This window comes from Macaca thibetana, chromosome 9 (genome assembly GCF_024542745.1).
Source record: "Macaca thibetana thibetana isolate TM-01 chromosome 9, ASM2454274v1, whole genome shotgun sequence".
NCBI lineage: Eukaryota > Metazoa > Chordata > Mammalia > Primates > Cercopithecidae > Macaca > Macaca thibetana.
Window position 1 is genome coordinate 78,261,082 of NC_065586.1, and position 22,112 is coordinate 78,283,193.

The 22,112-nt window shown below is 33.1% G+C and overlaps 1 protein-coding gene across 1 annotated transcript in view; it reads left to right on the plus strand.

Annotated features, from left to right (window-relative positions):
* PCDH15 (protocadherin related 15) overlaps positions 1–22,112 on the plus strand; it is a 1,784,920-nt gene that overhangs the window by 176,903 nt on the left and 1,585,905 nt on the right. The window lies entirely within an intron of this gene.

Sequence of the window (22,112 nt, forward strand, 5' to 3'; positions counted from 1 at the left end):
TTTACTTTCCCACAGATTTTTGAGGCCAAAATGCCAAATCTCAGCCGTCAGCAGAGCCACATGTCCTTTAGAAGCTCGACAGATAATCCATTCCTTGCCTCTTCCACCTACTGGTGATTGTCAGCATTCCTTGGCATGTGGCCTTGTGTCCTTCTGTTTGATCTTCACATAGCCTTCTGCTCTCTCTATGTGTCCAATTTCCCTCTGCCTCCTCGTATAAGAACACTTGTGATGCCATGTAAGGCCCACCTGGATATTCTACAATAATCTCTGCATCTCAAGTCCTTAACTTAATTACATCTGCAAAGGTTCTTTTTCAAATAAGATCACATTCACAGGTTCCAGGGTTAGGAGACTGTCATATGTTTTTTGAGCCAGCATTCACTCTACCACAGGTATCATTGCTACTTTCACTTTTTCTGTGCTTCTTAAAATGTTGTTAGGATTATCTGGTTTCTGAAGGTGTGGTAGGATTCCCCTTTGAAAATATGTGAGACTGTGTCTTAGTGTGGGTAGGAAAGAGGTCTTAGATAAATCCCACTACTTAGAAAATTGCAAATTAAACCTTCTGTCTCTGCTGCAGTTTTTATGAAATACATTTTCTTAGAAAAAGTGACTAATTTAATTAGTTTCCTTCCTTCCTTTCCTTTGCTCTTTCAAATTTGTTGTTTTAAATTTCTAGTGTACTGTAACAGACAATCTCTAAGTTTAAAATGTTTTATTTGGGAAATGAAAATTTGCAATTCAGAACAAACACAAAGGCTAGGTGGTCTTCAGTATGTCCAAAGAACGAAGACAAGATTGGAGATTTTATAAAAAGAAGAAATGTTATTTATTGTTTTGAAAGAAAGTTAATAGGCAAGTTCTGATTGGTTACAGAGATGGGTATAACTAGTCTTAGAGTTACAGCTGGTTGTTTCAGGAGCTATTAGGTAAAACTGCTTTTAGGTAAGAACAGACTGTTTCAGAAATTAGGCTTGTAGAGAATTACATTCTTAATGTTTTGTGCCATGATATGGTTTGGCTGTGTCCCCACCCAAATCTCATCTTGAATTGTGGCTTCCATAATTCCCATATATGGTGTGGAGGGACCTGATGGGAGATAATTGAATCATGGGGACAGTTGCCCTATACTGTTCTCATGGTAGCCAATATGTCTCATCAGATCTAATGGTTTTATGTAGGGAACCCCGTTTTACTTGGTCCTTATTCTCTCGTCTGGAACCTTGTGAGATGTGCCTTTTGTCTTCCGCTATGATTGTTAAGCCTCCCCAGCCACGTGGTACTGTGAGTCCTTAAACTTCTTTTTCTTTATTAATTACCCAGTCTCAGGTATGTCTTTATCAGCAGTGTGAAAACAGACTAATACATGCCCTGAGTGCTTTTTACTCCTGGCCTCTTGACTCTGTTACAGTTAGTTATGTAAAGAAAGACTCAATCATATGATCAATTTTTAGAGTACCAATTATTTCTTTCCCCTTATTATTTTTGGTGTGTGTGTACATTTCTGACTTCTTCTTTTCTGAATTTAGATATTTTTCAAAGAAACAGCATATTTATTGGCCTCAGTGTTTTTCTGTATTAAAATATACCATTTTGCTTATATCTTTCTCTCATTTTGTTTACTTTGCCACTTTTCTAAATTTTTAGTTCTATGTCTAATAAAAAATCCACAATAACTACCTCATTAATTTGATCAGTTGGCTTGTCTATACTCTTATGCATTTCTTGTCCACATGATTTGTTTCGCACTAAGAGAAATGTGTCAAAGTTGCATATAACTAGTGCATTTCTGTTCTTTTATTTTAATTGTTTGACATTATGAAGAGTATTGCTCACTGCTGTGTTGTTTGGTGTCCTACTTCGTTCCATTTTATTATTTGATGTAAATTATAACTTGTCAGATATCCATATCATCACCCTCAGTTTATTTTTTGTTCACATTTGTTTTGCATTATATTGACTATTTTTTTTTTTGTTTTTTTTTTGTTTTGTTTTTAAATTTATTTATTATTATACTTTAAGTTGTAGTGTACATGTGCATAACATGCAGGTTTGTTACATATGTATACTTGTGCCATGTTGGTGTGCTGCACCCATCAACTCATCATTTACATCAGGTATAACTCCCAGTGCAATCCCTCCCCCCTCCCCCCTCCCCATGATAGGCCCCTGTGTGTGATGTTCCCCTTCCTGAGTCCAAGTGATCTCATTGTTCAGTTCCCACCTATGAGTGAGAACATGCGGTGTTTGGTTTTCTGTTCTTGTGATAGTTTGCTAAGAATGATGGTTTCCAGCTGCATCCATGTCCCTACACTCCCTTCTGTGAAGAGTTGAGAGCTCTGGGCTGAGTAAACCCGGCACTACCTTCACAAGTCCCACCAAGAAGTCAGGGGAATATCCGGCTTCGTTAAGTCCTGAAACTAAGTATAAGCATGTACTTCAAGAACTTTTACATAATGCATTTAATTATAGCTTTTGAAGTAGTTCTTATTCTCTTTCATGTCACCATTACCTACCTCAAAAACTTTATTTACCATAGTGTTATACTTCTTTAAAAAGTGAATTGCTCTTACCATGTGTAGATTTGTTAGAATTTTTCCAAGTCATTTTAAAAGAAGTAAGTATTTTGCTATGACTATACCATTTCATTTATTTCACATATATGCACATATAATTAATATTTCAGTTAGTGAGAGCTAATATAGAAATGCTTTACAATTTTACATTTTAATTTAAGAAAATACACTCATTTTGTGTCATAAGTTTGACATTTGTCATAAGAAAATACACTCATTTGTGTCATAAGTTTGACATTTCACAGCATATATTAATAGCTTATAAGACAAACATTCAATCAGATGCTTTGAAAAAGTTTTAGAATAAAAGCCACTGCTGATTCTGAAATCAGAAGTTTTAATGAGTAACACTGTTGTATGTGTGTGTGTGTGTGTGAGAAAAGCTAGTGGCAGGTAACTCTTCTCAGACCCACAAGATACTGTTTTTTTAAACTGAGATAAAGATATTTTACATTAGATTAGCAATAAAATGAAAGGAACACACTTGAGAATTTGTAGGAAATTGTTATATGATTTCTCTAAGGTATAAATACAGTATTTTACATAAATAGCTTGTTTTCTGAATATAACTATATGTGCTATTAATTTTGGAAAGTCTCTAATTATGATAATACATCAACACTTTTTTTTTTCTAGCATCATTATTGCTATGTAAAATTTTTGAGCCATTGCAGTTCATTGTTAGTTTTTTCCATGACTTTTAATTTGGAGAAATTTTCCTCTTCTGCAGCATTAGCAAAAGAGATTGTCAACAAAATTTTACAAACAATACTTAGACTCAAAATGAAATATGTATGAAATGATAATGGAGTCGCATAATAAGTTATAATTAAGTATTATAAAATAATTTAGTTCTGTTATATAATTTAAGAGTATATATAGTGATTACTCTTTGTCCTAAAACAAAATTTAAGTCATTTCAGAATTTCTTAATTTCTTTCTAATTTTTTCTACATGGAGATATGAGCTTTTAAAAAAGCATCATTTGTTCCATTTAATATCATACCTTTAATACTTTCTTAACTTGATCTATTTCTTAAAAGTATTTGCAATTATAGAAATAATTTTCCATCTAGTTGCAAACCATTTCATGTCTGTAAACGTATAAATAATTATATTTTTAAATATCACAATTTTTTAAATTGCCACATCAACTGTTGCAATTAAGATGCCAATTAATGACTATCTTTGAAAACATAATTGGAATACAAGCAGAGGACTAGAAATTGATGTTTGGCACTTCTGGAAAACTATTCCCTCAGAGTGAGAGTTTGGCAAATTAATTAATTTGCTTTTTTTTCTCATATAAGCATTTTTTTCCCCTCATATAAGATTTTCCAGCTCTTTCCTATACACCAAAGCAGTTCCCAATGTAAACGGTAGTACAACCCACAGGCATTCATAGCATTGTGATGAAGTTGGCTTATGTTTTGAAGACATGGAGCAAATGAGAAAAGGCAGCATTTGTCTGTAGCCTGGAAAGTGTTCATTAGCAGGGTAGATGCCTACAATTAGATGAGGCATTGTTACATAATTGAGAGCCAGACAAGGATGCCCTGGGACTATTTAATTAATTAAAGTTTGCATAGGTTTGTAATATATGAGACCTTTCATAGTATAAGACGAGGACACAAGCAACCTTTCTCAGGTCTAAGGGCACTACTATCCATTGGCCAACATCCCACTTTTAATTTTGATTATGTAAGGAAGATAAGCCAAGTAGGGTCTCAAGATACCCCCTGACATTACTAGGGAACACACTGCAATGGCTCAAATCCAGCACAAAGAATAATTAGTTCTATCCCAACCACAGCAATAGCAATTATGGGATGTGGATCCCAAAATAATTGTGTGTATCTTAAAACAGGACATTCATTTGCCACTTTTAGTGTTCCTTTTTGGAGAAAGGCTAGCTATCATCTTCTCATACATTTTCTTGTGGAGTTAGACATCTTGTCATATGTAACATCTTTCACTTAGCCTCATGCAAAAATACATATGGACAAAATAGTTTAAGGTATTAGCCTTTCTTCTTGTGTGTCTTCCTCAATTTCTGGTAGTCAACACATCAGAATTATTACTGTGGATTCTAAAGCCTTTTTAAAACTGAAAACAAAGTGTAAATTGATGCTGCTTATACCCTCATAAAGCTTTTCCTTTTCTATTTAAAAACTTACATTTTAAAAATGAAGATAATTTTGTCCTTATGATATGTAAGCATTAAAATTATTGGAATAAAAGGCCGGGCGCGGTGGCTCAAGCCTGTAATCCCAGCACTTTGGGAGGCCGAGACGGGCGGATCACGAGGTCGGGAGATCGAGACCATCCTGGTTAACACGGTGAAACCCCGTCTCTACTAAAAAATACAAAAAACTAGCCAGGTGAGGTGGCAGGCGCCTGTAGTCCCAGCTACTCGGGAGGCTGAGGCAGGAGAATGGCGTGAAGCCGGGAGGCGGAGCTTGCAGTGAGCTGAGATCCGGCCACTGCACTCCAGCCTGGGTGACAGAGCGAGACTCCGTCTCAAAAAAAAAAAAAAAAAAAAAAAAAAAAAAAATATTGGAATATAAAAACATGAAGTTTGATAAATAGCTTGCTTAATTAAAATCTTATTATCTGTCCTGCTATGTCTGCCTCTGCTGCACAACAAGGTATGTTGCGTATTTATTTAGGATTTTCATAGGATCAGAAAATTTCCATCCTCTGGAGTCTAGTAGGTGGTAAGGCTTCCAGCCTTGAATGGGCCTTCCATCAACAAGCTCCTGTGTAGAAAGCAGTTAGTATTCCTTGCTCTAAACATAGGAGTTTTCCCTCCTTTACCTTATAAGCGAGCTAGTTAGTTCTGGAAACAGTGTGCATTCTTAGTGTGACTATAGGCATATGTGTGCATGTGTATTTTTTTTGGTTTTCCTCAACCATTTGTTTCATTCTAGCCCAGCAAAGTTCGTATGTATATAATATATATAGGCATCTTAGATGTTGGCATGTTAGCTTATCATTTTATTAACGTGACAAAATTTTAGTTCTCTCTGTATGCATACAACTGTATCTGATATTCTACAGTGCATCCTACCTTGAGGAATTCTGTTGCCTTTTCTTTATTCATCCTTCCCTTTACATTTTAAACAAGTAAATAATTTAAAGTGTGTTAATTTTCTCTATTGTCAACCCTTTGCCCCCAGAGAAGCATAACAAATAAAACAGGTTTTTAAATAATTAAATAATTTGCAGATGTATGATAATTTTTACTCTGACCCTTTAGGAAACAATGTGTCTTCTTTTAGGGATCACATTTATGAGTAAGTCTAGGTTGCTGCTGGGTATAACTAAGATGCATGATAACTTCTAAAGTCCTTATTTTTAGTAATTTATGTACATTGTACTCTAAATTATGCTCAACACACTTTATCTGCAGTAAGGAGTCTCTTGACAAGTGTATCAACAATATGCTATTATTTTCCCTTTGTTGATTTATAGAGATAGGCAAAATTATGAACTATGTGCCATTTGTTTTATTCCTTTGGTATTCTTTCTTATCTATAAAATAAACTTATTAAGGTCATGTCTACCTTTTATAGGTAGTGGAACACATAGTATATGCTGAATTAAATTCTCTGCCTTCCTCATTCCTTATTGCCGCCTTCTTCCCATGCCAAGCACAACATACCACTGTATTATTTTAATATGCTCTGCCTTCTTGTTCCTAACAAAATCTGAACTGAATAAGCTGCTATGTTGGAAAAGAGCTTTCAATTTCTTTCACAGTCTAGAATGCTAATAACAACTTAAAATAAAATGTTATTTTAAATTCTAAATTAGTTATGAGACATGTTCTGCAGGTTAGAGGAAGGTCATTACATTTAACCTACAATTTATATCCCATATGAGACTTCTTGCCTACTTTGGTCATCCTTGGCTAAAATGTTAAAACTACTCTTGTGTTGATTGAATGGTTTAACATTATGGGAATGTATAGGAATAATATTTGATGGTTTCTCATGCACAACTCAAAATATGGTGCCTTTTCTTCTTAATTTTATAAGCATTCCATATAGTTCTATTTTGTTAAATTTTCTGCTTACTGTTCTTTAAGATATCTTTGAATAATGTCATTTAGAAGATGTTTCTTATCAAATGAATACCTACTTTATAGGCTATAATCTGAAAATGTCCAGAAAAAAAGGCAAATCTATAGAACCAGCTTTTAAATTAGCGGTTGTTATGGGCTGTGGGTAATGGTGAATAGAGAGTGACTGTTAATGGGTATGGAGCTGTTTTTGGAGTAATGCATATTGTCTAAAAGTTGACAATGCTGAAGGTTGGGCTAAATATACTCAAAGCCACTTAGTTACATACTTTAAAAGGGAATTTTATGTGATATGAGTCATATTTCGATGACTGGGCTAATAGAATTACCATTATTTTTACCTTGTTGTCAACTGTGCATATAGGAAGAAAATCTACAAAATAGATAAATCCCAAGTAATAATTTTGTGTGATACTAAAAACTGAGTAAAATATTCTGAAGTAAAATGTTTAGAACATTTGTTGGAAAATACAATTCACAACAAAAGAACATGTAAGTATGTTATCTACCAAATCATCTCTAGTAAATATCAAACAGCATTTCTTTTTAATCATCTTAGAATGATGAAAATATTAAATTGGAACATGTTAATAAAATGATGTTCATTAACATATCATTTTCTCTAGCAGTGGGTCATAGGAGATCATTTTAGTCTCCTGATAAAATTCCGTATTTAATATTTGAATTTCAGATATGTTATTAGTATAAAATAGATTCAAATCTAGTATATTATATGAAATGATTTTCTATTTTAGCTACAATGTAAATTTATCATATTATGAAAATCTTATATAATATATACATACATTTATATAGAAATACATATGAATAAATATATTAATTTATGCACAAAATTTTACCAATTTCTTTTTCACTTTTGTTAAAAATAAAAGATTATTTATAAATATTTCAGGTTATCTCATTTAAAAATTTTATTAGATATTCAATTTTAAATTGTTGTATTTTTTAAATTCTTAATGTAAATCTCATGGTCTTATCTTCTTTCCTTGACTTATCTGAGTTTTATCTTAAAAGGTTCTGTGAGTAATCATCTTGCCTTTAAAACATCCTACTCAATGCTTTTTGACTTCTTTCTGGAAGCATCTTATACCTTTTGACTTCCATATGTTTAGATCAGTTGTGTTTTGATCCCCCTTCCTCTCTGCAACTCTCTTAGGCCAGTCTTAAAATTTCACTCATTCTGTAATTCATTTTTAGCTGAACAACTTTGTCTAGTTACCAGAAATAGTTTCTAGCCTATTATATTTTTACACAAACAGTCTTTTCTCCTATTTGTTAAAGTAATTTTAAAGCAGATAATCCTTTAATTTATCTTCTTGATGTTTTTACTTCTGGGCTTTCATTTTTCTACAAGGTAAGTTCCTTGGTTATTATTCCTAGGAATTAGCCCCATACTTGACACAGAGTAAGTTCTGATTTGTAGTTGATCATTAGATGGAATTTGGTGTAATATTTTTCACATGGGCCTCTTCTCTTAAGTCATTGCTACATTTGATACATTTTATTGAATAAAAGTTAAGACAAAAGATAACATGTAAAATACAAATAAAATAGTGAGAATTGATTTTTATGTTCATTGGTGGACCTTTGGGTTATAATTCCTGTTCCCCATGCTCCAGTCTAAGACAGCTAAAAACAAAATAAGACAAAGCAAAATAGCAAAGTAATTCCTTGGGATTTCTCTGAGTGTCATCCACCTCCTAAATGTGGAGACAAGGCAACTATACTTCAGGTACTACTCTGAGGATGAAGGAAGAAAACAAAAAGCAATCCTAATGATCCTATCAACATATCCCTAACCTCAGCTTAGTAAGAGTTCCCATTCTTGCCAACCTCCTAGGGAAGGGGTCTGCAAACTCTTCTGTAAAGGCAGAGAGGGTAAGTATATTAAGCTTTGCAGGCTATATGATCACTTTACCAACTACTCAACTCCAACACTTTTAGTACTGAAGCAACTATACATAATACGTAACAAACGGAAATGTCTGCGTTCTAATAAAACTTTACTGACACCAAAATTTTAATTTCATTTAATTGTCACATGTAATTAAATATTGTTTTGAAGGAAATGAAAATACATACGCTAATGTGTTTGTCTTAGAGGAGTATGAGCAATATGCGAATGGATGCAAGCCCAGTTTAGATCAGTCAACCCTTATCTACCCAGTGGATTTTCGAGTTAAATAAATGTTTAACGATATTACTAAATGTTTGCTGATCTTATTAAATGCAAATTAATTTTCGCTAATGAGCCATGCAAAAACTGGAGGTGGTCAGATTTGTTTTGACCTTCGTTTTAAGATTGAAGCCTGTTTCGTCTCCAAATTTGTCTTTTACTATCTGTTCATATTTTTTTGCACTTTCCCCCCCAATAAAATGCACTATAATATACATTTTAATCTTTGCAGGCCAATGTGATCTCATTGCCAACTAGTCAACTCCAACACTTGTAGTCCCAAAGCAATTATAGATATTATGTAAGAAATGGGTATGTGCTATAGTAGTGTGTAGAGATAGTTCTAGAAAAAAATCTAAAGAAAAAATCATTTCTGTTGGCACCAGAGTTTCAAAAGTCTCATTTTAAATGAACATGACTTTGGGTCTTTAAACTACTATTGTGAGAATATCTTCACTCCTTTCTCCTGTCTTACAGCCGTTGATAACTGCTACTATCTGATTAGTGCAATTCTTTCTCCATTGAGTCAGTCACTGTTAACATTGACTTGTGGAAAGAAACACAAACAATCTCTCCTCAGATGTTTCTCTTTCACTGCTGTTACAGTTCACATCACCTAGTGTTGCTGTGTAATAGATGGATTCATGGGATACCTTATTGTGTGGAGTTTTGTAATGCTGGAAGATCTGTGGACACCTGCTTACATACTGTCATCAAAATTTCTGCAATCTACAACGAAGCATGGCATTTTCCCACATAGAAAATTTATTTGGTGTCCTAGGAGCAAATTTCATTATTGGACCTTCAACAGTTTCTGCTTCAGCTCTGTCAAACTGGCCTCCCTCCCTATTTCGCTTTCTACCCTAGCCATCTCACATTTGTTCATATGCCTTATAGCTATATTGTTTGCCATCTCATTATTATAGGAAGTTGATTATGCTGGGCTTCAATTTACAAATGCACTTAGAGATATATGAGGTTTCTGCATAAACTGAGACTATAAACTTTCCTGTGTTTAAAAACTTGCTATTTTGTCACAAACATTTTTAATTCAACCTTATAAAACAAATATAATACGTGGATATTATAATTTTTCAAAAGCTGGAATATATAAAAAGAATTCATGAGGAAAAGCAGCATTCTTCAACTCTTTCTCATCTTCAGAGCTAAACTTTATAATAACTTTTGCTTAATTATTTAAAGATTTGCCTCCAACATTTCAAAAATACTTATTTAATTAATCAACAATAAGAGAACTTGTCAAAGCTTTCCCATGAAAGATAAAAGTCTGATTTTATTATGACTTTCATTTATCTTTTTTCTTCTAATATTAAATTCTTATATTGTCATATTGCCCTCTTCTTTTGATTAGTTCATAACCTTAAATATGAAGTTACAAAATATTATCCAGAGTTAGAGGCCCATCTTGCCTGTGAGTTCTGTGTGGTCTGCATCATGTGCTAAAAAACAGTTAAATATCTGGTGGGTGACTGCTTGCAACAGCACCAGTCCAGCACACATTTTCTTACACTCGCTGTTTTCTTTTACTCATTGATATGCCTTAGGCACTGGTGTTTGCAATTCCTGTTTTAAAGTATATACTTTTGTCCCCATTTTCCACTTTTTAGACATTTTGATCCCACTACGCACATAAGGCGGTATTCCATTTACATGCCATAGAGAATGAGAGTATCAGTGCCCTGACTTTCCTCTCTAACTCCAATCTCCCACAATCAGTAGCACTTTTATTTTCAGAAAAGCTTCATATTTCTAATGTTATTAACAGTTACATTCTGCACTAATAAAAAAGACATTCTTTGTTTATAGGTTGGCTATAAATGTTGGAAAAAAATCACTTTCATTATTATGACTGTTATTATGATGTTATACCCTTTATTTCTTGACCATGTATTGTTCTATGATTACATTTCCTTTTGTTATGATTTAGATTCTTTGAGTCCTAAGCACTTCAAAGGTAGAATTTTCCTACCTTCAATCCCAAATAAATATATTTTCCTACTGGACATTCTTTGCTTAAAATTTGTTTCTCATTTTAGTTTTATTTATATATGCACAATGATTTGGTGAATTTTTATTTTTTTCTTGAGATATTAATTGCATTGTTTCTGGTTAAGCATAAAACTATCTCTTGTTAAAAACAATATGATGCATTTAAACATGAAGTACAACTCTAATTCTAAATCTTCTCTTCTTGTGTTCTGGGTGGTTTCTGTTTCCACAATCCAATCTCACTTGTTTTTTCCCCCTTCATTTTGCTGGAATATATCCTCAAGTAAGACTTTAAAATTGGATCACAGCAAATAAATTTTCTGAGTCCTTATCTGTTTGAAAATGTAATTATTCTACCCTATATTTGGATATTTCTCTGGCTATAGAATCCTAGTTTAAGAATAATTTTTATTCCTAAAAACTTTAAAAGCATTGTCTTCTATCCCCTACTATAGCTGAAACAAAACAAAACAAAACAAAAACAAAAAAACACAACTTATTTTTCTTTTATTATGCCCATTATTTTGTTTTGCTGTTTTGTATTATAGAATACACATGAGCAAATATCTCTGTAAAAGGGGAGATACGAACTATTTTAGGCTTCATATTTTACATATTACTTTTCCTTTTTTATGATTTAGATGCTTTTGAGTCTTAAGCACTTCAAAGTAAAAATATCGTACCTTCAGTACCAAATAATTCTGTTTTCCTTTTGATTATTCTTTGCTTATAATGTGTTTTTCATTTTAGTTTTATTTATAGATACACTATGATTAGGTGAATTTTTATTTTTTGGGCCACAGGATCTCAATCTCTGCTGCTGTAGTTTCAGTGCTAATACAGAGATGGATAATATGTGAAAATTAAAGAGTGGCTATGTGCCAATAAAGCTATTTATGGAAAATGAGTTTGAATATTATGTAATTTCCAAATGTCACAAATACAGTTTTTTAAAATTATTTTCAACAATTAAAAAATATTCCTACCTCAATGGCCATACAAAAGCTCAGCATGAGTGCTGGGTTAGACACATAGAAAGTCTTTTACTGACACCCTTTTGAATTTCATATGTCTTTATAGTCCCTGTTAGAAAATTTCACAATGCTATATCAACATGTTTCTCCACTGAGCCTCTTTTTATTTATCCTAGAGAGCATTATTAAACTCACAAATGAAGATCTCAGAAATTATAAGAACTTTTTTTTTTGTTCTGTAGTGACATCACATGAGAGACACTAGCTTAGATGTCTATATATGAAATTGTATATCAGAAATTCAACTTTGATTGCTTTCGGCCTTGCTTGTTCCTTTAATTCTCTGTGGCCAGGGTTAGCTTTAACCCAACAACAAAGCCCTCAGAAAAGATCTTGAGCCCCACCTCTACGGGCCCTCCTGTTAAACTCTGAATTTAGCTTTTCCTGCCTACTTTATCTTTCAAATTGCTCCATATGCTTTCCTTTCCTCAAGTTTGATGATTCTCCTGATACCCAGCCCTTAGCCCTGAACCCCATTTTCTTCTCTTCACTGTTGTCAATTTATTCCTTTTTGTGCTTTCATAATTTTATTTTAGGAGGATCCTAGAAGTGATAGATGACATATGTAATTACATAGTCATCCTGAATAAAAATGAAAACACTTTCATTTACATTAGATTTTTTCTTTCATGAGAATATGATGGAAAGCAAGGCTTACTTACAATGGTCATCACTGTTTATTCATCTGAATTGAGGCTAATTATGATAATGGCTAAAGTTCCAATAACCAGGAGAATGTAGGTATTTTCTTGTTCTGTTTTGTTGAGGTTGGGGAGGTTGTTACTAAGGGAAAGAGCAAGGATAGAAAATATTGCATAAAACCTATTAATTTTGGTATTTATAATGAAAAAACTAGTAAAATCACTTTTTAGTGTTACTTTTTTGTATTGTATTATATATGTCTTTATTTGGGAGTTCACATTTTTCTTTTTTTTTTTGTCTTAAAAGCTTTTAACAGTGTGGGTTTTACCAACTGTGAAATGTTGAGCCTCTTTTTGAAACTTGAAATTTACTACTGACATAAGCAAATTTGAGGAAAAAAAATATGGCTCTCTATAGGTTTTGCTAAGACAAACTTTTTATAGAACAACCTCAAAATGCCCTAATACTGTTTTTCAGTCAACTCATTAAATTAGCAGATTATTTATGAATGGGTATCTCGATCTTCCCATCGAGATGTTAAGTCAAAATCCCAAACATAAGTCATTTCTATTTCCTTTAGTCATAGTAAATATGTACTTTTGGGAATACATATAAAAACAAGACAATCATGACCAACTTCTAGCTCCAACATTATGCTTCATAAGGACATTGATTTTATTTCATCCTGGTCTCCCAACCCTTAATATGATCTAACTTGAAAATTAGTGATTTACTATAGCTAGTTAATAGATACAATTGGTGACCCTTGTTTACCATACTTAGAAAAGTGGGAAATTTGAGAAATGAGATTATCATAATCAGAAATGGAGAAAGGTGTCTAATTGTAAAATGTACTTTTATCTCCTCTAGTTTTAAATGTCAGTATTTGGAATGTCAAATACTTTTTCCAACGGATCCTAAAATAGACTATATTGTGCAATTTTCTGCTTATTATATGACCAAGGAAAATTTTAAAAAGGATTATTTTAGCGGTGCTCTGATAGTTTATAAGGAAGTAGACAGTCTGTATGATTTCTACTCTGAAATATAAAGAACATATTCAACAGGAAGAGATTCATCTCAGGAATATAAGGTTTATACCCAGCAGAAGATTACACATACACAAATCAATTAATGTGATATATGACATTAACAGAATGAAAAATAAAACCACATAATCATTTCAATAAGGGCCAAAAAGCATTTGATAAAGTTACACATCATTTCATAATAAAATATCTTGTTAAATTAGACACAAAAGGAAACTCCCTCAACTTAATAAAGGCCATTTATAAACATCTTACAAGTAACATAATCAATGGGAAAAACTGAAAGCATTTCCTCTAAGATCCAATGCAAAAAACAAACATGCCCATTTTTATCACTTCTACTCAACATAGTGCTAGATACTAGCAAGAACAGTTAGGCAATGTAAATAAATAGAAGGCAGCTAAATCAGAAAGGAAGAAGTAAAACTATCCTTACTTGCAGATAAAATAATCTTACATGTAGAAAACCCTAAGGACTCTAAACACAACACACACACACACACACACACACACACACACACACACACACACACACACCCTGTTAGAACTAATATATGAATTCAGTAAAGTTGCAGGATACACAATTAACATATAAAAAAATCAGGTGCATTTCTTTACATTAATATCTATCTAAAATGAAATCAATAAAACAATCCCATAATAGCATCAAAAAGAATAAAATATTTATTAATAAATTTAACAAAGGGAATGAAACATTTGTACACTGAAAACTATACAGCATTGATAATTAAACTGAAGAATACATAAATAAGTAAAAACATATTCTGTGTTCATGGAAGAATTGATATTACTATAATGTCTATGCTTACCCAGTGTGATATCCAAATTCAAAATAACATTCAAATTTAATGCAATTCCTATCAAAATTTCTAGGGCACTAGAAATATAAGTGATGGGTGAAATGAATTGTGCATTTTTTATTTTGAACATTAAGAACTACTCTTCATCGGGTTGTACTACTACTACTTAGCAGTAATGTATGAGTATACCAACCTACACACCTAATACTATTGTTGTATTTGGTTCTTTGTCATTCTGAATTGGCTTTTTAAATTCAATCTATTTTCTGTCCTCTTAATGACAAAGTGTGCTTAAATACAAAGTCACACTTTTTAATGGGGGCAAGATAACATTGACAAAGTGTGCTTAAATACAAAGTCACACTTTTTAATGGGGGCAAGATAACATTGTTAAGAAAAACATTTTATGATTTTAAAATTAAATACCGTGAAGCCGTTGTTCATTATTTAGGATTTAAAAAAACTTTTTCCTATTTTAAATTATTATTATTAGGGATAAAAATATGCTGAAATACATTTTTTCTAATAAACCGTTATAATATTATCTTACTCTTATATCTGTGCAATATTTCCTATTACATGTCTTGAACAAATGCCCACACAAGGATATGGTTATTTTTGACTGCATATATATATATAAGCTAATGAGCTAACTTCAAGTGGGACAGAAACTTGACCACTCTTCATTCATTGTTTGATTTTTATTTTATTCTATTTTCTCTTACCTAAAATACATTTCCAATCTAAATTTTATTCAGAAATTGAAGAGATTTCTGAGACTAAAAAGTGTGTTAAGATGCAATTCCAACACTTGCTTATAAAGACACCTTGTAACCTGAAAAATGCTTTGTATATCATTTAATATCCAAATTTTACTATGGCATTTTTGTGAGAAACAAAAGGAAATACTGTAAAATGTATCATTTATTTGAATAACGGAGTCTCTTTTGTTTAAAGTTGAAAAAATATATATATAAATATATAAATCCAAATATATAGAATTTTTAGTAGTAGAAGTCCCATTCTATGTTGGAGCAGACTTCATCTATTCCCTTTAAATGTAAAAGTTGACTATCATAGACCTTTTAGAAAAGTCTACACTAGGAAGATAAAAGCATCCTAATAAAATTCACTTATATAGTCCTTCACTTTAAAATATGCTAAACATTTTCTTTCTAGAACATAAAGTCCATGAAGACAGGAATCTTTATCTCTTTTTTGTGTTGCCAGGATTGAACAGTGTGGAACAAACAATAAGTTCTCAACAAATATGTGAATAAATGAATAAATGTAAATTAATTTTAATTCCTATCAGACAGATTTATAATAATTGGTAGAAAGTATTTATATTCTTAATACATATTTTTAATCTTCTACTGGGTAAGAATTATATACACAGTGGTATTAACATATACCCTATATGTGTTTTACAAACTAAACTAATGTTTCATAAGATTTAGTTTATTCATTAATGATGCATATGTTACATGACTGTCATCATTTATAATAATGTATGAATCTCCTGCAGCTTCAAGGTAACTAGTGATTTTGTTTATTCTTTCAATTATACAAGACACAGTTGCAGCTCAGTTTGCCGTGTGTGTGTGTGTGTGTGTGTGTGTGTGTGATTATTATTGACTAAATCTTTTGTCAGGAATGAAATGTAGAGGGATGTATGCAGCAACATGTACTCCCAAGGTAAATATGGCTGAAATTCCCTCAAACAATACTGAAAATGTCATGAGCATCTCATATTTTTCTGGTTCTCTAATATTTTTGTCTTCATAGGCATTGAGATAGTGCAACAACCATGAAACATTTTTAGAGTTTTGTGTTAACCTCTCAAGTGTTCTTTGGTATTCCAATGGTTTTTCCATTTTATTAATCCCTCTACCTTATAATTTAGCCATTCTTCATATAATTTGATCTCCCTAATACTTTGATTTTCTTTTAAAAAATACTTTATTGTGCCATTCATAATTTGAACCCAGTCTCCCTTTTCAGATTTCTCTCAGGGCATTTCTTTCATGTTCGCTATCTAGCCACACTCCCCACTCTGCACCATTGCACATATGTAGGCATGCTTTTGTCTACCAAGCATTCTAGGTACAATTTCTAAGGACTATTAACTTATCCAGACCTACGAAAACACAGAAGATGTCAAGAGAATATTGGCTACAGAGTTGTTTTTTAAAAGGAAAAATCAAAGTCAACATTTATCTAAATTTGTAAAAAAAATATTAATTTTATGCCAAATAGTCACCTGCAACTCAAATCCCCTCCATTCAGTGAGAGACTCAGATGCAGCTTAAAAGTTACTTGATGTGTGATGGAACTTGCAAACTAAGAAGCTCAGGCCAAGAATTTCATAAAGCCTCCATCTGTTTGATTATTTTATGCTGCTCTGATGATTTCACATTTTCCCCTCTGATCATAATTCTCTTTTTCTTCTTTGTAAACATTTCCACCCCCTCCAATCTCAAACATTGCAGACTGTAAAATGTTTTTTATATTTCTAAATAGCCAATCATTCCCACTGGAGTTTCACAGTTTACCTATCTATATGTAGTATCTCTGTGTCTATCATTTATATGTCTATCTTAATTTATCTTGTTATTCTATAATTATTAATTTTGCAGCTGCTATAGTTTACTAAACTGCAGGATTATCTATGAAGGGAACACAAAGTATGCCTAAGACATAATAGACTCATTACTTATTTACAGAATTAATCAATGACAATTTACTACTTTCTCTTTGACTAAGCCATTAGATACATCTGACTTACGCAGTGGAGAACTGAAGAAAATCTGTTTCGTAGTCAATTTACCTCTAAGTATGTGGTAGAATATATGGAAAACTGAGAGTAAACTGTCCAAAAATTAGGTTGTAGAATTTAAAGAAAATACTATATGAATGGCATCTTAATGCATTTTCATAGCCCCTGGGGAAAAATACTTGATAAGGCAAATAGTAGTTTAGAGGCAGAAGTGTTAACTATGCCTTGGACAGAGTATACCCTAATTGTTACCCAAGTAGTAGTAATAGTAGGAATAAATTTTCTTGTTGTTTTGCTATTTATTACTAAAAGTAACATGGTGTGTTAAATAGAATTGGTAATAATATTTGTTAATTGTAGTTCACAATTATAGTAAATATAAATTATTTATTGAGCCTGTTTTTTTGCTGGGTATTATGATTATCAGTCTAAAAAGATAATGTCATTTTCTTTGATTTAATTATTCTGGCAGCACTGGGCACAGTTTTACAGCTGAATAAACGAAGATATAGAGACTTTAACTTAATTGTACAAGGAAGGAGGAAAGGCAAGATTCCACTAGTGTTTCTAAATTCAAATCCTGCATGATTAACCACCTAAAATTGCTACACTAAGGACATGAAATCCTGTTTTTCTTCATCATTTCTTTAATCTTATTTTCTTCCTTTCTTCAATTCCACCTTAATTACTCCCACTTTTATTAAAATTGCTTATAAAATCGTAAGTATTCACTCTATTCAGTGCTTGGAGTTTTTTTTTCAGTAAAGGTGTCAGGTACTTTCAAAGTAATAACTGAACACTAGGAAGGAACCTGCTTGAAAGGCCTGTGGGACCAGTAGCAATAATGTGTACATGTCTAGTAATAGCCCTAGAAAAAGCGAACACTGGCTTGAACATGGGGAAATGGGACTGGGAGTGGCACAAGAGGTCACTGTTGCTGCTTCCTTGTCTGACATTTGGGAGGAGTTAATTACTGAGCAGCAGTTGTTTTCTCAGCAGACAGCCTCCAGAAAGCAAAGCTGGCAGGCCTGCTTTCCAATAATAGCCACTGATCCAGCCATTGTTTGGCACAATGAACCAAGCTCTCCGCTCCGGGAAATGTTTCATTGTATTATCTGGGATTTCTTCCAGCATGGATCCCATCAGAGAGAATGGCTTTATCACATTATTTTTGACTGACTGGGGTAAGACTACAGGTTTTGCTTTTCTAAAAATCATTTTGCAGCAAATCAGCTTTGATTATGGATAGAATTTACAAAGCTATTTATCCTTCATCTCATTCCCCAGTCTCAGGAACTCCAGAGTGAAATCCAGTATGATATCAGATTATGTGGTATCTCTTAACTTCCAGCTTCCAAACCTGTCTGAAGATTTAGGAAAAAAATAATAATAATAATGAAGATTCATTCATGTTGTTTCACTTAAAAGTGAACCTATTCCAACTGGCCTCTGTCTCAGTCCTAGGAAAGCCAATACAGTGTTAAAATACGATCAACAAATTTCACATTATGTTTCTAAAAGTGAGTTACAGCTTATATTAATGGCTTCTTGTGATATGTAATTTTTGGAGGAAAACAAACATTTTTGTAAGTAACCAACAAGGAGAGTAAAAAAATCAGCTATAATAATAACAACAATAATAACAAAAGCATAATGGTTATCCCTTATTTAATACTCACTATATATCAAGCTGTGCTAAGCCCTTTAAACACATTTTCTAAAATTATCTTCAAATAACCCTAAGAGGTAAGAAATATCATTTCAGTTTTTGTTTAAAACCCACATTCAGAGATTTGAGTTAATTATAGCCTTCAGTTCTTACTACCCTATCATGATTGGCCTGTAACCACAAATTTCTCTGTTTCATTAGCTATGTGTATTTAATATGTTTCTCCTTTCCAGTCCCCATGTTCATTCTTTTCTTTCTCAAGGGCAAATTAGCACTTTAATGTCTTAATGTATGTCCCTGGATGTGCACATATTTACATATCTTTGCTAAATACACAGAGCTTTGTAAGTTTTTGCTTTCTATAACTGCTATTGTGCTATAGATTTTTCTTTTCTATTTTTTCAGCACTACACTTTAACCATCTACTTATGGTACTGAATGAATATCGATTTTATTGTTTCCAACCACTGAATGGTATGATGATCTACCATATGAGCACCCACTTGCATGAAAGGTAATTTTGGCTGGTGTGCTGAATAGAGGAGAACCAGGGAAACAAACAAACAAAAAAAGCGCACTGAAATATTTCAAGTTACAAAGAAACATTATTTGTACCTTACTGGCTTTTCAGTGAAAATCATAAAAATAGGCCATAATCTGCATATGTTTTGAGTGATTTCATGATTGGACAGCTACATATGAGAGACAAAAACAGCAATTAAAGGTGATGCCTGGGTGCTGGAGCTGAGCATATAAAAGAATGGAGTAGTCATCAGATGAGGTGGAGACAGTCGCAGATGAAGCAGGTTTCGTGGATTCACTAGGGGTGCTACCGGGGCAATGTGAAATCTGAGGCACTTTTTAAGTATACACATGGAGATGGGGAGTGGGCAGTTGATGTCTGATGTTCAAGTGTGAAATTCAGGAGAGAAGTCTTAGCTGAACCTAGGCATTTTGGAGTCACTGATCTATTGAACACACCTACAGTGAGGTGTGTTCAATAACTGAGAAGTACCTAGGACAGAATCCTGAGATACTTCAGCATTAAAAAGTGGTACAAATCAAGAGATTCCAGTAAAAAACACAGTGTCAAGTGAATTAGGATAAAAACATAATGTCAAGTAAAGAAAAAACTTTTAAAAGGAGATGGTGATTCACCATGCCAAATATTTCTTATAGGTTAACAAGCAGAGAGCTTAAAATTGTCCATTGGGTTTGTCGTAGTGCAGATCATCCATGATTAAGATAAGATGAGCTTTAGTGCAGTGATAGCAAGGAAGTCTGATCATAGAGTTGTAAGAGGGAATGAGACTAGAGGAAACTACTTAAAAATTGTGATTTCCAGTATGTTAATCACTCTGCATTTGTGATAGCTGGGAGTAGAGTAACATACGTGTCCATTATTAGAGCATATGTGCATATTGTAAACCATCCTTACATTTCTGGCGTAAGTCTTACTTCAATATTTTAATATGTTTTTGAATATAGTTAGTATTTTATTTGGGTTTCTCAAATTTATGTTCTTGAACAAATTGAGCCTATGTTTTCTTTTGTCTCATATTTTATTTACCAATTTTAGAATCAAGGTTATGGCTGGCCAAGGTGACTTACGCCTATAATTCCAACACTTTGGGATGCCAAGGCTGGGGGATCACGAGGTCAGGAGTTCGAGACCAGCCTGGCCAATATGGTGAAACCCTGTCTTTACTAAAAATACAAAAATTAGCAAGGCGTGGTAGCGGGTGCCTGTAGTCTCAGCTACTCGGAAGGCTGAGGCAGAAGAATTGCTTGAACTTGGGAGATGGAGGTTGCAGTGAGCCGAGATCATACCACTGCACTCGAACCTCAGTGACAGAGCAAGACTCCATCTAAAAAAAAAAAAAAAAAAAGGTTATTTTATTTTAGTCATAACATGAGTTAGTGGTTTTCCATCTCTTTCAATTTTCTGCAGCAAAAATTGAACATTTGGTAGAACTTAACTGTAAAATCATTGGGTCCTTGGTTCTGTGAGGGCAAGTTATTGGTTGCCATCTTGGTATCTTTATGGTTAGTGTTGGAGAGCACATTTTTGCTGCCTCTGAGATCTCCTTTGATCCCTTTTTGCAGCATCCATGTTCTCCTCCACCTATATCCTGTATGAATTGCTGCTAACTGCTTATAATTGAGACTTAAGAGATGATCGCCTTGGGTCAGAAAGTCTATTTGAAGTCTTAACTTAAGACAAGAGACTATTCAGATTCTTTATTTCTTCATGCATCCATTTTCAGATTTTATACTTTTCCAGAAATTTAGGAATTGTTGCCTTCTCCTTTCTAAGAAATGTGCCTTATAAGTAATCGGTAAACATGATTGTGTGTGTTTGTGTGCATGTACACATGTGCATGCACTTCAGAGGTTGACTAGTGAGCTCACTGGTCAGAAGTCTGCCTGTAAATCCTCATAACTGCTTGAAGCATCAGATCTTTTCCCTGCTGGAGAAAAGCTCCCCTAAGATTCACATTAATTTTTGTTGATAGAGACTTAGAGAGGTTTAAGAATGACAGACAGGAAGCCTGATAGATGAAAGAAATTAGAAGATAGTTTTTCAAGCAGTTCTCATCTTGTGAAGACTATTTTTCATGTAGAAAAGAGAAGAGTCTATACTATTTCTCCATCTCTCCATGCAAAGGACATCAGGCAGTATTTACCCATTTGAACTCTAGTTTTTATCCCCATTACTACCAAAAGGATATTGCTCCAGACATTCCCTACTCTTTTTCTTGTACGTCATCAATTATTTTTCTGACATTAGATCATCCAAGATGTACAAATATACAGTTATTTTTTCTAAATTAAAAAAGAATGTATTCCTCGACCAATCTTGGCATGTCAGTTGCCTTCACATACCTCTCTTCACATTTTCTACTAAACCATCCATGTGTCTTCAGTTCCTCAATACTCTTTCTCTCCTACACATCTCCAATCAGGCTTTCATTGCTACCAGTTCACTAAAGTTCATCATATCAAGGCCATAAATGATCTGCACTTTGACAAATCCAATGGTTATTTTAAACTCTCAGCCTGTTAACCTATAATAAACATTTGGCATGGTGTATCACTATCTCCTTTTTTAAAAAATAATTATTTTCTTTACTTGGCATTATGTTGTTTTTCCTAATTCACTTGTCATTCTGTCTGTTTTACTGGAATTTCTTGGTTTGTATCACTTTTTAATGTTGAAGTGTCATAGGATTGCGTCCTAGGTACTT